Source organism: Aethalodelphis obliquidens, unplaced genomic scaffold (genome assembly GCF_003676395.1).
Source record: "Aethalodelphis obliquidens isolate GAN/ISIS:26980383/991018 unplaced genomic scaffold, ASM367639v1 scaffold40, whole genome shotgun sequence".
NCBI lineage: Eukaryota > Metazoa > Chordata > Mammalia > Artiodactyla > Delphinidae > Aethalodelphis > Aethalodelphis obliquidens.
Window position 1 is genome coordinate 13,987,189 of NW_020837984.1, and position 13,295 is coordinate 14,000,483.

The 13,295-nt window shown below is 40.6% G+C and overlaps 1 pseudogene; it reads right to left on the reverse strand.

Moving 5' to 3' along the window:
- Nucleotides 1–1,799: 1,799 nt before the first annotated feature.
- The window catches only part of LOC113633480 (Golgi reassembly-stacking protein 2-like), a 48,410-nt pseudogene continuing 36,914 nt past the window's right edge, over nt 1,800–13,295 (reverse strand).

Consider the following 13,295-nt stretch of genomic DNA (forward strand, 5'->3'; position numbering starts at 1 on the left):
CGATCAGGAAAGGGAAACAAAATAAAAAATAAACAGATAAAAAGCTTTTGCACAGTGAAGGAAACTATCAACAAAATGAAAAGGCAGCCAACTGAATGGGAGAAGATATGTGCAAATGATATATCTGCTAAGGGATTAATAACAAAAATATGTAAAGAGCTCACAGCTCAACATCAAAATAACAAACAACTAGATTAAAATAAGGCATGGGACCTGAATAGACATTTTTCCAAAACATACAGATGGCCACGGAATATATGAAAAGATACTCGGCATCACTAGTCATCAGGGAAGTGCAAATCAAAACCACAATGAGATATCACCTCACATCTGTCAAAATGATATTATCGAAAAGACAGGGGACTTCCCTGGTGGCGCAGTGGTTAAGAATCCGCCTGCCAATGCAGGGGACACGGGTTCGAGCCCTGATCCAGGAAGATCCCACATGCCACAACTACTGAAGCCTGCATGCCTAGAGCCCATGCTCCACAACAAGAGAAGCCACTGCAATGAGAAGCCGGCGCACCACAACGAAGAGTAGCCCCCACTCACTGCAACTAGAGAAAGCCTGTGTGCAGCAATGAAGACGCAAGGCAGCCAAAAAAAAAAAAAAAAAAAGACAACGGAGAATTCCCTGGTGGTCCAGTGGTTAGGACCTGGCGCTTTCACTGCTGGGGGCCCAGGTTTGATCCGTGGTTGGGGAACAAAGATCCCACAAGCTGTGTGGCACAGCCAGAAAAAACAACAAATAACAACTGTTGGAGAGGGTGTGAAGTAAAGGGAACCCTCTTGCACTGTTGATGGGAATGTAAATTGGTGCAGCCACTATGGAAAACAGTATGGAGGTTCCTCAAAAAATTAAAAATAGAAGTAACATACAATCCAGCAATTCCACTAATTAGAAAAGATATATGTACCCCTATGTTCCTTGCAGCAATATTTACAATAGCCAATATGGAAGCAACCTAAGTGTCCACTGATAGGTGAGTGGATAAATGTGATATGTATATACAAAGGAATATAACTCAGCAATAAAAAAGAATGGAATATTACCATTTGTGACAACATGAATGGACCTAGAGGTATCACGCTTCGTAAAATCAGTCAGATGGAGAAAGACAAATACCACAGTTTCACATATATGTGGAATCTGAAAAACAAAACAAGTGAACTAACATAACAAAACAGAAACAGACTCATAGATACAGAAAACAAACAGGTGGTTGCCATAGGTGGGAGGTGTGGGGGGATGTGAGGGAGATTAAGAGGTTCAAACTTCCAGTTACAAAAAAAAGTAAGTCATGAGGATGAAATATACAGCATGAGGAATATAGTCAATAGTATTTTAATAACTTTGTATGGTGACAGATCATCACTCAACCTGTGATCATTTTGTAATGTTAAAAAATATCAAATCACTATTCTGTGCACCTGGAACTAACAGTACTGTAGGTCAATTATACTTTAATTTAAAATAATAATAATTATTAGTAGTTGTGGAAAATAAATAAATAAAATACAAGCACTTTGACATTCTCCTCCCTCTGAGCCCCACCCCAAACTTTACAGGATACAGAGCATGTTTCTTTTTGCTTAGTTTTACTCTTAAAATTATTTACAGGACTCCTGTTGTAAAAGACCTGCTTGAAATTGATGATAACATGCATTTACACCCAAGCTCTTTTGGAGATAAATATTCCATATGAATGCAAAGAGTAATTCGTAGATAAAGGTGACGCAGAAGCATTCGCATTTATCTGAAATTGAAGGACCAAGCTTCTCCCCAGCTGGGGTGGATTTCAAGTGAATGGGAAGCAGCCTCTATCTCCGGAGAGGTGGCCTGGGGATTCAAAAGGCAGGCTCGAAGGGTGAGAAAGAAGACAGTGGGAGATCCTCAGACAGGAGCATGAGAGGAGCAATTCCAGACAAGAGGGGCAAAAAGGAAGAGGTGTCAAACCAGGCTACAAATCTTCTGATAATCCAACACCTGGAATTAAGTAAGGTGCGAATAAACTAGGGCCTGGTGGGGTTGGCTCAGCTATGTGGTCCTGCTGGCTAAAGACATCAAGCATGATAATATGGTCATTAGGGTGTAGCAAAGACCAAGGGACTGTTTAAGTTCTGGTGGCAATAACTGTACTGTTGGGAGCGCCTTCACTGAGAACAGTACTTACGATTGATGGGGTTGAGCTTAGGGAAAGTCCAGACAGACCCTGTTCAGTCCCTCTCATTCCAAATGGTGGCAAAGATGATGGACCTCAAGCCTTGGGTGAGTAAACCCAGCCTTAAAAGGAGTAATGTGGCTCCCAGCCATCTCTCCAGGAAGAGAAATTTTCTTTCCTGCTTCAAATAGGCATGTAAGTATTTGGTACAAATTCTCCTTTCTAACCCCACATCTGGCTGCCTTCTCTACTCTGTGCAGAATTGGATGTAATGAGCACCTCCTGGTGCTAATATGGACACACTGTCTGTGTCTGTGCAACATGTGTTCAGTTTCCGTGGTTCTGCATTGTGTGTTTCCATGAGGCTGAACAGACTTTCAGACTCATTCACATGTTTCTGCTCTGACGATGTAATCCCTGCTATGAGGAATAGACCTGCAGTGAGCTTGAGAAGAATTCCACATCTTACCTTTGTCAGACATTTCCATTTGCCCCATCAAAGCTACCAAAACAAATGCTAACTCCCAACAAACCCTGGCCACTACACATATTACTGGCTGAGACTACTGGTTCTCTTACCACTTTGATGTTTAGATCAGCATTTTTATAGGTTTTTCAATATTTGCTTTTAGGAGATTCTGAATATATTATTATCTTTATTTAATCTTGAACCATTAGTAAAAACAAAGGGATCCCATTCAGCACTATGTCCTGGACATAGTTTTGTTGCTTCTAATTAATAGTAACTGGTAACTGATTTAAAAAATTTTTTTTTAATTTCCTTAGCAAGTTAGGAATAGAAAAGAAGAAAAACTTCCTTAATCTGTTAACAGGTATCCACCAAAAAAACTACACAGACATTATACTTAATGTTGAAGTATTAGAGGTATTTCCTTTAAAATAAAAACAAGAAGGGATTCTAACCATCACCATTATTCTCCTAGCCAGTGCAATAACACGAACAAAAATTTTAAAGTAATTACAAAAATCAGGAAGAAAATAATTGTCATTATTTGCAGGCAATGTATTGGACTGCCTAAAATTCCATAAGAATCAACTTTAAGATTACTAGAACTAATAAAGGAGGCCAGTGAGCTAGCCAGGGACATGACCAACACAGTCAATGATCATGACCAGTTAGAAAGCTGTCCATTCACAATAGAAAAAATATAAATTACACATTTATATTTTTAAAGTATGTATAAATTATACATGAATATGTATATATATAATAACTAGAAATAAAGCTAACCAAAAAAATGTGCAGAACCTATAGGAAGACAACTATAAAACTTCATGACCTACATGTCTAAATGGGAAAACTTAATACTAAAAAGTTGTCAGATCTCCACTACATAGAAAAAGAGATTCCAGATGGATTTTTTTTTAAGAGAATGCAAGATAAGTGTTCTTGCTTCTAATTAATGGTAACTGTCCATTGGTAGTATTGTCCATGAATGGAAGGTTCTTCTTATCTTGCCAATCAGACAGGTCTCAACCCTCAGAGAAAAGCAAGAAAAGAGAGAAGAGAAGAATGGAAGGCAGGACAGAGTTATCTTCTCTATAGTCAAGGCAAGACTAAGCAGAGAAAAGTAGAAGTGTCCTCTCACCCCCTACACTCTGATACTAAAGTAGACTATACGATAGTGCGGCCCCTCCAGTAATAACTTATGCATATGGTGCCTGTCTCATAGTAGTCAATCAGTGTTAGCTGAGTGAATAAACGTACAAGTGAAGAATCTCAACATGTCCAATGTTTAAGCAAATCAACAATAGAAACAGAAGCTGTATCGGAGACAATGCTTCTTTTTAATTTAATTTATTTATTTATTTGTTTGTTTTTGGCTGCGTTGGTTCTTCGTTGCTGCGCGTGGGCTTTTCTATAGTTGAGGCAAGCAGGAGCTACTCTTCATTGTGGTGCACAGGCTTCTCATTGTAGTGGCTTCTTTTGTTGCAGAGCACAGGCTCTAGGCACACGGGCTTCAGTAGTTGTGGTGCTCGGGCTCAGTAGTTGCAGTTCGCGGGCTCTAGAGCACAGTGTCCGTAGTTATGGCACTCGGGCTTAGTTGCTCCGTGGCTTGTGGGATCTTCCCAGACCAGGGCTCGAACCCATGTCCCCTGCATTGACAGGCAGATTCTTAACCACTGTGCCACCAGGGGAGTCCCTGGCAGGTGGATTCTTAACCACTGCGCCACCAGGGAAGTCCCTCTAAGACAATGTTTACTTTCAAGAATCAGCAGTAATAGGGACTTCCCTGCTGGCGCAGTGCTTAAGAATCCGCCTGCCAATGCAGGGGACAGGGGTTCGAGCCCTGGTCCAGGAGGATCCCACATGCCGCGGAGCAACTAAGCCCGTGTGCCACAACTACTGAGCCTGCGCTCTAGAGCCTGCAAGCCACAACTACCAAGCCCGCCTGCCTAGAGCCCATGCTCCACAACAAGAGAAGCCACCGCAATGAGTAGCCTACTCACCGCAACAAAGAGTAGTAGCCCCCGCTCGCCTCAACTAGAGAAAAGCCCACCGGCAGCAACGAAGAACCAACGTAGCCAAAAATAAATAATAAAAAATAAATTTATAGCAAAAAATAGAATCAGCAGTGATAAAGAAGTTCTTATTTCCCCATTGCCTTTGAGCAAATATTCAAAGTGCGGACTCTCACTGGGTGGTATTGACTAAATTCCCATGAAAATTCATTAACTTCATCAGCAGACTGAATTACTTTTCAATGCATACACAATCTTCCACATTCTATGTCAGCTGAGGTCAAGTCCTTTTTGCAGTTGGCCTGGGAGGAAAAATAAAAGTAGATGCCAGGAATTTAGGGTATGTGCCAAAAGGGAAAAAAGGCGCCAGCACTGGCAGTCACCAGAAGAATCAGCTCCAGTTTGCCTTGTTTGTTTACCAAATGTCCCGTCACAGGACCAGATTCCCTGCCATTCTATGAATGCATATAGCAAGACTCAACAGTTGTGTCATGGTTCATTGAGGAAACAGCAAGAATTCCAGAATCAAGAGTCAAGCTGTTGTGATACCCATTAATGCATTCGTAAACAAAGAAGCTGTTTATCTGTAGATTTGTGTTCTGATATTTCACAACTGCCTGAGCAGGCTTTGTTCAGTCCATGATAAGTAGATCTCACCCTGGCTCGCTGAGCTTGCCATCTGTTAAATTCAGTCTCAACTACTGTGAATGTTGTTGCCTCTAGTAGATTACAAAAACTAACATTCACTTTCTTTTTCTTTCTTTTTCTTTTAATGAGCAGATAGTGCAGAGAGTTCCCATATATCCCCTCTTCCCTGAACAGTTTTCCCTGCATTAGTGTAGTACATTGGTGACAAACTGATAAATCAATAGTAAGGTCCACAGTTTATATTAGAGTTCATTCTTTGTTCAGTTCTATAGACTTTGACAAATGCACATGTATCCATCATGTATCATACAGTATCATGCAGAATAGTTCCACCTCCCTAAAAATCCCCTGAGCTTCACTTCTTCATCCCTTCTCCTCTCTCCCCTTGAACACTGGAAACCTCTGATATTTTTACTGTCTCCATAGTCTTGCCTTTTCCAAAATACCATGTAGCTGGAATCATACAGCGCGTAGCCTCTTCGGATTGGCTTCTTTCACCTAGTAATATGCAGTTAAGGTTCCATGTTTTGCATTGCTTGATAGCTCATTTCTTTCTTTTTTTAAAATAAATTTATTTATTTTGTTTTATTTTTTGGCTGCGTTGGGTCTTTGTTGCTGCACGCGGGCTTTTCTCTGGTTGCCACGAGCAGGGGCTAATCTTCGTTGCAGTGCGCTGGCTTCTTATTGCGGTGGCTTCTCTTGTTGCAGAGCACGGGCTCTAGGCGCACAGGCTTCAGTAGTTTTGGCTCGCGGGCTCTAGAGCGCAGGCTCAGTAGTTGTGGCGTGTGAGCTTAGTTGCTCTGTGGCATGTGGGATCTTCCGGGACAAGGGCTCAAACCCGTGTGCCCTGCATTGGCAGGCAGATTCTTAACCACAGCGTCACCAGGGAAGCCCAGCTCATTTCTTTTCATTGCTGAATAATATTCCATTGTTTGGAGGTACTACAGCATGTTTATCCATTCAAGTGACACTGATGTTCACTTCTGACTGATCTGAACAGCTCGTAGAGAGGAATCAGTGGGATGGTTTTATGTTTTCCTTAAGATACTCTAAGGTTCTTTATGTGTGTTTATAAGATATGGGCTGGGGAGAGGGGGAATGAAAGTCACCCATTATTCCAAGATATAACCTCTTAAACAGTTTAGTTTATTTCCTTCCAGTCATTTTTTTACATATTCACGTTTTAAAATGTTGAAGTCACATTATAAATACAATTTTTATCTTGTGTTTCTCACTTACCATTATGAAATTTTGTTGTGGATAGGGGTTCTCTGACAAGATCCCCTCCCCAAGGCTGACAAATGACATATGACCCCCAGCTGCTGGGAATATCAGCTGCTGGCAGCTCACAGCTATGTCCCTCAGTAGGACTTGTTCTTGGCCTTGGCCAAGGTTATGCTCCCTCCCTGGGTGAGCCCATGGCCAATGACTGGCTGATGCATAAATACAGAGACCCTCTTGTCTCAAACTGGGAAAACTCAGAAGAACCATGTCAGCTCCAGAGATCCCTGTAGAGTCAGGTGAGGCCTCAGTGACAACTACACTGCAAATCAGCTTCTCCCTCTATCCAATCCTTCCTTCTTTACTTTTAATCTGAGAACACTCCGCATATAGCTCATCAACTCTGTTTCAAGGGATCTAAGACAGTTGTCACCAGAAATGGTCTTAGGAAGCAGACTCTAACATTGGATTCTGTAGCTGGATATCTCACAGCAATCCCTTAGGCAATGAGTACCCTTTCACTGGTGGTAGTTGGAGCATGGAGAGCCCTTGGTGTGCTGTGGTGATGCAATTATTAAAACTTTCACAAATGGTAAAATTGGGATGGGATACTGATAGAGGAGGATCTTGATAGGGACAGAGTAAAGGGACAAAGTAGGTGATTAAGTAGTTAATCCCACTAAGGGATCATAAGTAAAATATATATATATATATATGGGAGACCCCTGTAAGTTAACGATCCCTCAAGAAAGCAGGTTTGCTTAACCACAAAACCAAACAGGCTTGCCTAGCAACAAAACCATGCAAGAGAAGCATGAGACATGCCCCAAAACCATAAAACAATGGTGGAATGAGACCCACATCCTGCCCAGTGAGCTCAGTAGGTTAATGATTCCTAGGACATGCTACTCTGCTCACACTAAAAACAAAAATATAAGGTGACATTGTACTGAAACCTGAGGTGATTTACCATATTTTAGTATATGCTACTGCCTTTTTGCTCATTTCCATTGCCCCATGACAGTCCCGGTTTGTCCATGTAAGGACAAGAAAACTCCCCTGCCCAACGTGGAGGAGGAGCTGATGATGGAAGCTTCACATCTACTCAAGAATGATGAAAGAGGGGCTTCCCTGGTGGCGCAGTGGTTGAGAGTCCACCTGCCGATGCAGGGGACACGGGTTCGTGCCCCGGTCCGGGAAGATCCCACATGCCACAGAGCGGCTGGGCCCGTGAGCCATGGCTGCTGAGCCTGCGTGTCCGGAGCCTGTGCTCCACAACGGGAGAGGCCACAACAGTGAGAGGCCCGCATACCGCAAAAAAAAAAAAGAATGATGAAGGAGGTGGTCTTCTCCCCCTCCCTATTCTTCCTTTGATTACGAAACTGTAGCCCACTAAGCTCTCAGGGCAGCACCGTCTTGCCTGCCCACTTGTAAGCCTCACAAGCATCCTATTCTAATAAAACACTTATCCATCACCTTGCCTCTCACTGAATTCTTTCTGCACTGAGACATAGAGAACCAGAGCGCCCAGAAATGCATTTCTGTGGGTTCATTCTGGTCATGTAAGGCCTTTGCTGAGAAATTCACGGATAGCCTTGTAGGGGGTTCCCTTGTAAGTTACAACCTTCTTTTCTCTTGCTGTTTTTAAGATTCTCTCTTTGCTTTGATTTTGACAGCTTTATTACAATGGGTCTTAGAGAATATATCTTTACGTCGACTTTGTTTGGGGACCTATTCACTTCATGAACTTGGATGTCCAAATCTCTCCCCACATTTGGAAAGTTCTCAGCCATTTTGTCTTTAAATAAGCTTTCCACCCCTTTCTCCCTCTCTTCTTCTGAGACTCCCATAATTTGCAGATCATTTCTTTTGATGGTGGCCCAAAAATCATGCAGGCTTTCTTCAGTCTTTTTTAATTTTAAAAAAATTTTCCCCTCTGGATAATTCCATAGTTATTATCTTTTAATTCACAGATTTTTTCTCTTTAATTCATTCTGCTGTTGATGCTCTCTATTGCATTTTTTATTTCATTCATTGTATTTTTGTCCTTTTTAATGATTTCTGTGTCTTTGTTAAACTTCTCATTTTGTTTGTGCATTGTTTTCCTGATTTTGTTAAACTGTCTTTCTGTGTTTTCTTGTAGCTCGTTGAGCTTATTTAAAACAGCTCTTTTCACATCTTTATTGGGTAGATCTCCAGGTCTTGGGTTCAGTCACTGGAAGAATTATTGTGATCTTTTGGTGACATCAAATTTCCTTGATATTCATGTTCCTTGAAGGCTTGCATTGCTCTCTTTGCACTTGAAGTTGCTGTCACCCCCTCTGGTCTTCACTGACTGACTTCAGGAAAGAATTACCTTCCTTCAGCCCCACTAGGGATGCTGAGGTTTCCTCAGACTGGCTGTGGATATTCCTGCTCTACCCTTATTGCTCCCTCTTGTGGCAGGATTCTTAAGCTTGTATGCCTACCCTCAATCTTGCAATACACCAGGCTGAGCGCTGACAGCCTCCCTTTTGCTCTCAGGACAGTACTAAACCTCAATTTTGTGTTCTCTCCCTGGCCGGGCAGTATGGTCCAGTTTTCTGTGTGCGCTCACTAGCCATCTGCCAAGGCTTGCTCATGCCACCATCACAGGTATGCACAGGGAGCTGACCACAGGATGGGGAAGTGAGTGGGTGAGGCACCCAGAGCTCTGGGGGTGCAACAGGCCAGCTGGGGTATCAGTGGATGAGGCATCCCCAGGGGCTCATTGGCGGGCTTCCTGACGGAGTCCCACAGTTAATAGGATGCAGTTAGCAGGATCCATGTCCCTTCAAGGCCCTCCAAGTCCTAGCTGCATCCCTCCCAGCTGCTCCCCCGCTACCCCCACCTCCAGTCATTCAACTCATGACTGAGGACTCTGGATGGGTCAAAAGAGAAATGGACCTCTTTGGCAGCATCCCACATAGCTGGGGAGGCTGGGTGGTCACTCACTGTCTCACTTCCCACATGGGAGAAATTACAGTCTGAGGAGGGTTCTCACCAAGGTCTGTACGCCTATTATCTGATGCATGGATGAACAAGACTCCCCTGGACCTCTTGACGTATGGTGCTGGATCCCACATCTCCCACAAAGGTACTTTTTCCATAGATAGGTGCTAAATTGTTGTTGAGGCGGGTAATACAAGTGAAGGACATCTTGTTTGGCCATCTTGTTGACATCACTCGATAAATTTAATTTATCTAAACTTAGTCTACACACAGTCCTATTTTAAACAATACAAAAACTTAGACTGTTTTCAATCTAATCATCCCTTCCAAACATATTTTATTTTTGTTCAATATTTTAATTCTACTTGTTTTGTGATTTTTCTACATCATTAGAGATTAATCATTGTTTAACTCAATCATTGTTTGTTTAGATATTCACATATTTAACGATTTGTTTCATTCTTCTTGCAGTGGGTTGTCCATCAAATATTTTTGTGTACCCTAAGTGCATCTTCAGAATTTCCTTTAGTGTAAAATCTGTTTATTACAAAGGCTCTGATTTTTTCATTTGACCAAACAATACTTTTATTTTTCCCTCTTTCCCTCTTGATAGTTTCATGATGTATGCAATTCTAGGTTGACAGTTACTATCTCTCAGAATACTGAAGATAATATTCCATTGTCCTCCAGATACCATTTTGGAGATATCCACTGTGAGTTCTGTAGTTCCTTTGTGTTAGTCTGTCTTTACATGTTGACTATTTTTAAGACCTCTCCGTAGTCTTTGGTATTCTTCAGTTCCACTACTATCTGTCTAAGGAAAATTTTGCTTATATTGCTGTAAATTCATTGAGCTCCTTAAGTCTGAAGTATGCACGTATGTTTCATCAATTCTGAAAATTTTTCAGTCATTATCTCTTCAAACTTTGCCTCTCTTTCATTCTCTCTGTCCTTCCTCCTAGAAGTCCAATTAGACGTAAGTTAGACCTCCTCACCCTGTCCTTCATGCCTTTTAATCTGTCTTTCATATTTTCTACTGCTTTGTCTCTCTGTTATGCATTCTGGATAATTTCTTCAGATCTGTTTTCCTGTTCATGTTTTTATCACCTATATCTAATTTTCTCTTTAAATTTAAACCATCATTTGAGTTTTTTATTTCAATTATTATATTTGTTTTGCATAAAAATTCTATTTGATTGTTTTTCAAGTATGCCTGTTTAACTTTCATAATAACTTGTATCTTATATATATATATATATTTTTTAACATCTTTATTGAAGTATAATTGCTTTACAATGGTGTGTTAGTTTCTGCTTTATAACAAAGTGAATCAGTTATACAATGTATCTTATATTTTTAATCACCACTTTTCTTTCTCTAAATATATTAAACATGCTTAAGTTACATTTTGTACTTGATAATTCCCATACCTAAAAACTATGTTGGCCTTATTCTGTGGTTTGTTGTTCCTGCTGGCTTTTCCTCAGAGTGCCTTGTCTCCTTAAATGCTTTTTGACGTTGTCTCTGAGCCCACATTCCTCTGAACTTTATTCATGGAAAACTTTGAGGTTTTTGTTTTGATTGCATTTCTCCAAAGAGGATTTAGTTTTGCTTCTTCCAAATTTCTGGAATCATTACCAATCCAGAACTATTTTAAAATAAATTTTGACCTAAAAGTGTTTAGAACCATGCAGGTAGTGTAAATTTGGGTTACAAACTTGAATGAGTGCCAGCTTATGGTTAGGAAGTCCCAAGAGAAAATTTTCTCCCTTAACCCAACACTGACAAGCAAGCTTCCTTGCTATGTCTATCTGTAAGGCAACGTACGTTTCTAGTTCATTCATACACTCTGTTGTCTTTTAGTGTCACAACTCCTTCTTTTGGCTTTTGCCTCCTGTTCACCCTACAGCATGTGATCATCAAAATGAAAGCTGGTCCTCATTAAAGAAACGACTGATTCCAGGGTTGGTACACACAAAAATATGAGACTGGAACATTTTGTTATATCAGAAAGTAATAAATTGCTCCAAAAAAGATGGGAAGATATAAAAAAAAATTAAATTATATAAAACAAAGGAACCAGAATGAAGGGATTCTCACAGCTCACATCTGGGAAAGTTTGACCTCATAATAAATGGTGATAGTGATAGAATAAAATTCATGTAAAGAAATAAGAATCCATGAGTTTATATTGAGATAGATTGCTATATGATAAAGATAGAGAGATAGAGGATAGATAGGTAGATAGATAGATAATAGATAGACAGATGATAGATAGATACAGACTAAAAATAAAAAACCTTCCTTACAATAGAACATCGACAAATAAATGCCGACCAGAAACAATGATATAATTAGCTAATCATTTGGCACCCACAACAGTAACAATTATTTCAGATAAGAATGAAAAGTAGATACGGAAACTAATGGGTAGAAGTATGACAAGAAACAGGATGTTTAGGTAGTCTCAAAATATTTCACCAGAGACACTTATTAATTACAAAAGGAAAAAGAGCAACTTTATAATGGAGAAACCTGGCAGATAGCACCTTCAGCAAGGAATCACAAAAGAAAAATGGATATCATGTGCTTCTGTCTGTGATGCACTGAGAAGGACACATCACTTCTGTAACGTCCTTGCCAAATACGTATAAGCTAAGTCCAATCATGAGGAAACATCAGACAAATACAAATTGAGGGAAATTTTACAAAATAACTGACGTATGCTCTTCAGAAATATCAAGACCATGGAAAGATAAACACTGTAGAACTGTTCCTGATTAAAGGAGACTAACAAGACAAAAAAAATAAACACAGCCTGTGATCCTGGATTGGATGTTGGATCAGAAGATTTTTGTTGTTATTGTTGTAAAGGACTTTATTGGGACAACTAGAAAAATTTGAATGAGATCTATAGAACAGATGGTAATATTGTATTCATGTTAATTTTATGAGTTTGATCATTGTACTGTTGTTATGTAAGAGAATGTTCCTGTTTGTAAGGGAAATAGAGAGAGAGAGAGAGAAGGAGAAGGAGAAGAAGAGGAAGAAGGAGAAAAGGAGGAAGAATAGACAGACTGATATAGATGTTGATGTAGATATAAAGAGGGGGAAGGAAGAAGAAAGCAAAGGTGGTAAAATGTTAACCACATGAACAAATGGGAATCTGGGTGAAGAATATACTACAAGACTCTTTATGCCACTGTACCATTTGGAACATTTTTGTAGGTCTAAAATTATTTCAAAATAAAAAGTTTTAAAGAAATGAAAGCTGACAGACCAAGCTCAGATCCAGGACTGTAATCAGGGCCTGGGTGGGTCCAGATCCCCACTCTCGCCCATCTCTCAGAGGGAGGCTGTGCTGGAGCAGAGGGCGGCTGAGAACCACCAGTGCTGAAAGGACTCAGAATCAACAGAGCTAGGAAATGATGCGGACTGAGTGAGCCATGAGGCCAGGGACAATGACAGTGCAAGCAGACTCATCAACTCCAACAAGAATCACAAGAATATGCTGAGTACAAACAACAGATTAGCAGAGGCTCTTGGAGAAACAATGTACAATAGTTTACAAGCTAACCAGTTTCTTATATTAACTTCAGTTTTGGGGAAAGAAAGAGCAAATAAATCCATTGCCATTTAATGTGAGCTCACTTGATTTATTAAGACTTGTTGAAACTCTCCCAATACATTTTTTTTTTTTTGGCCCCGCAGCATGTGGGATCTTAGTTCCCCAACCAGGGATGGAACCCTGCCCCCTGCAGTGGAAGCGCAGAGTCTTAACCACTGGACCACCAGGGAAGTCCCTCTCTC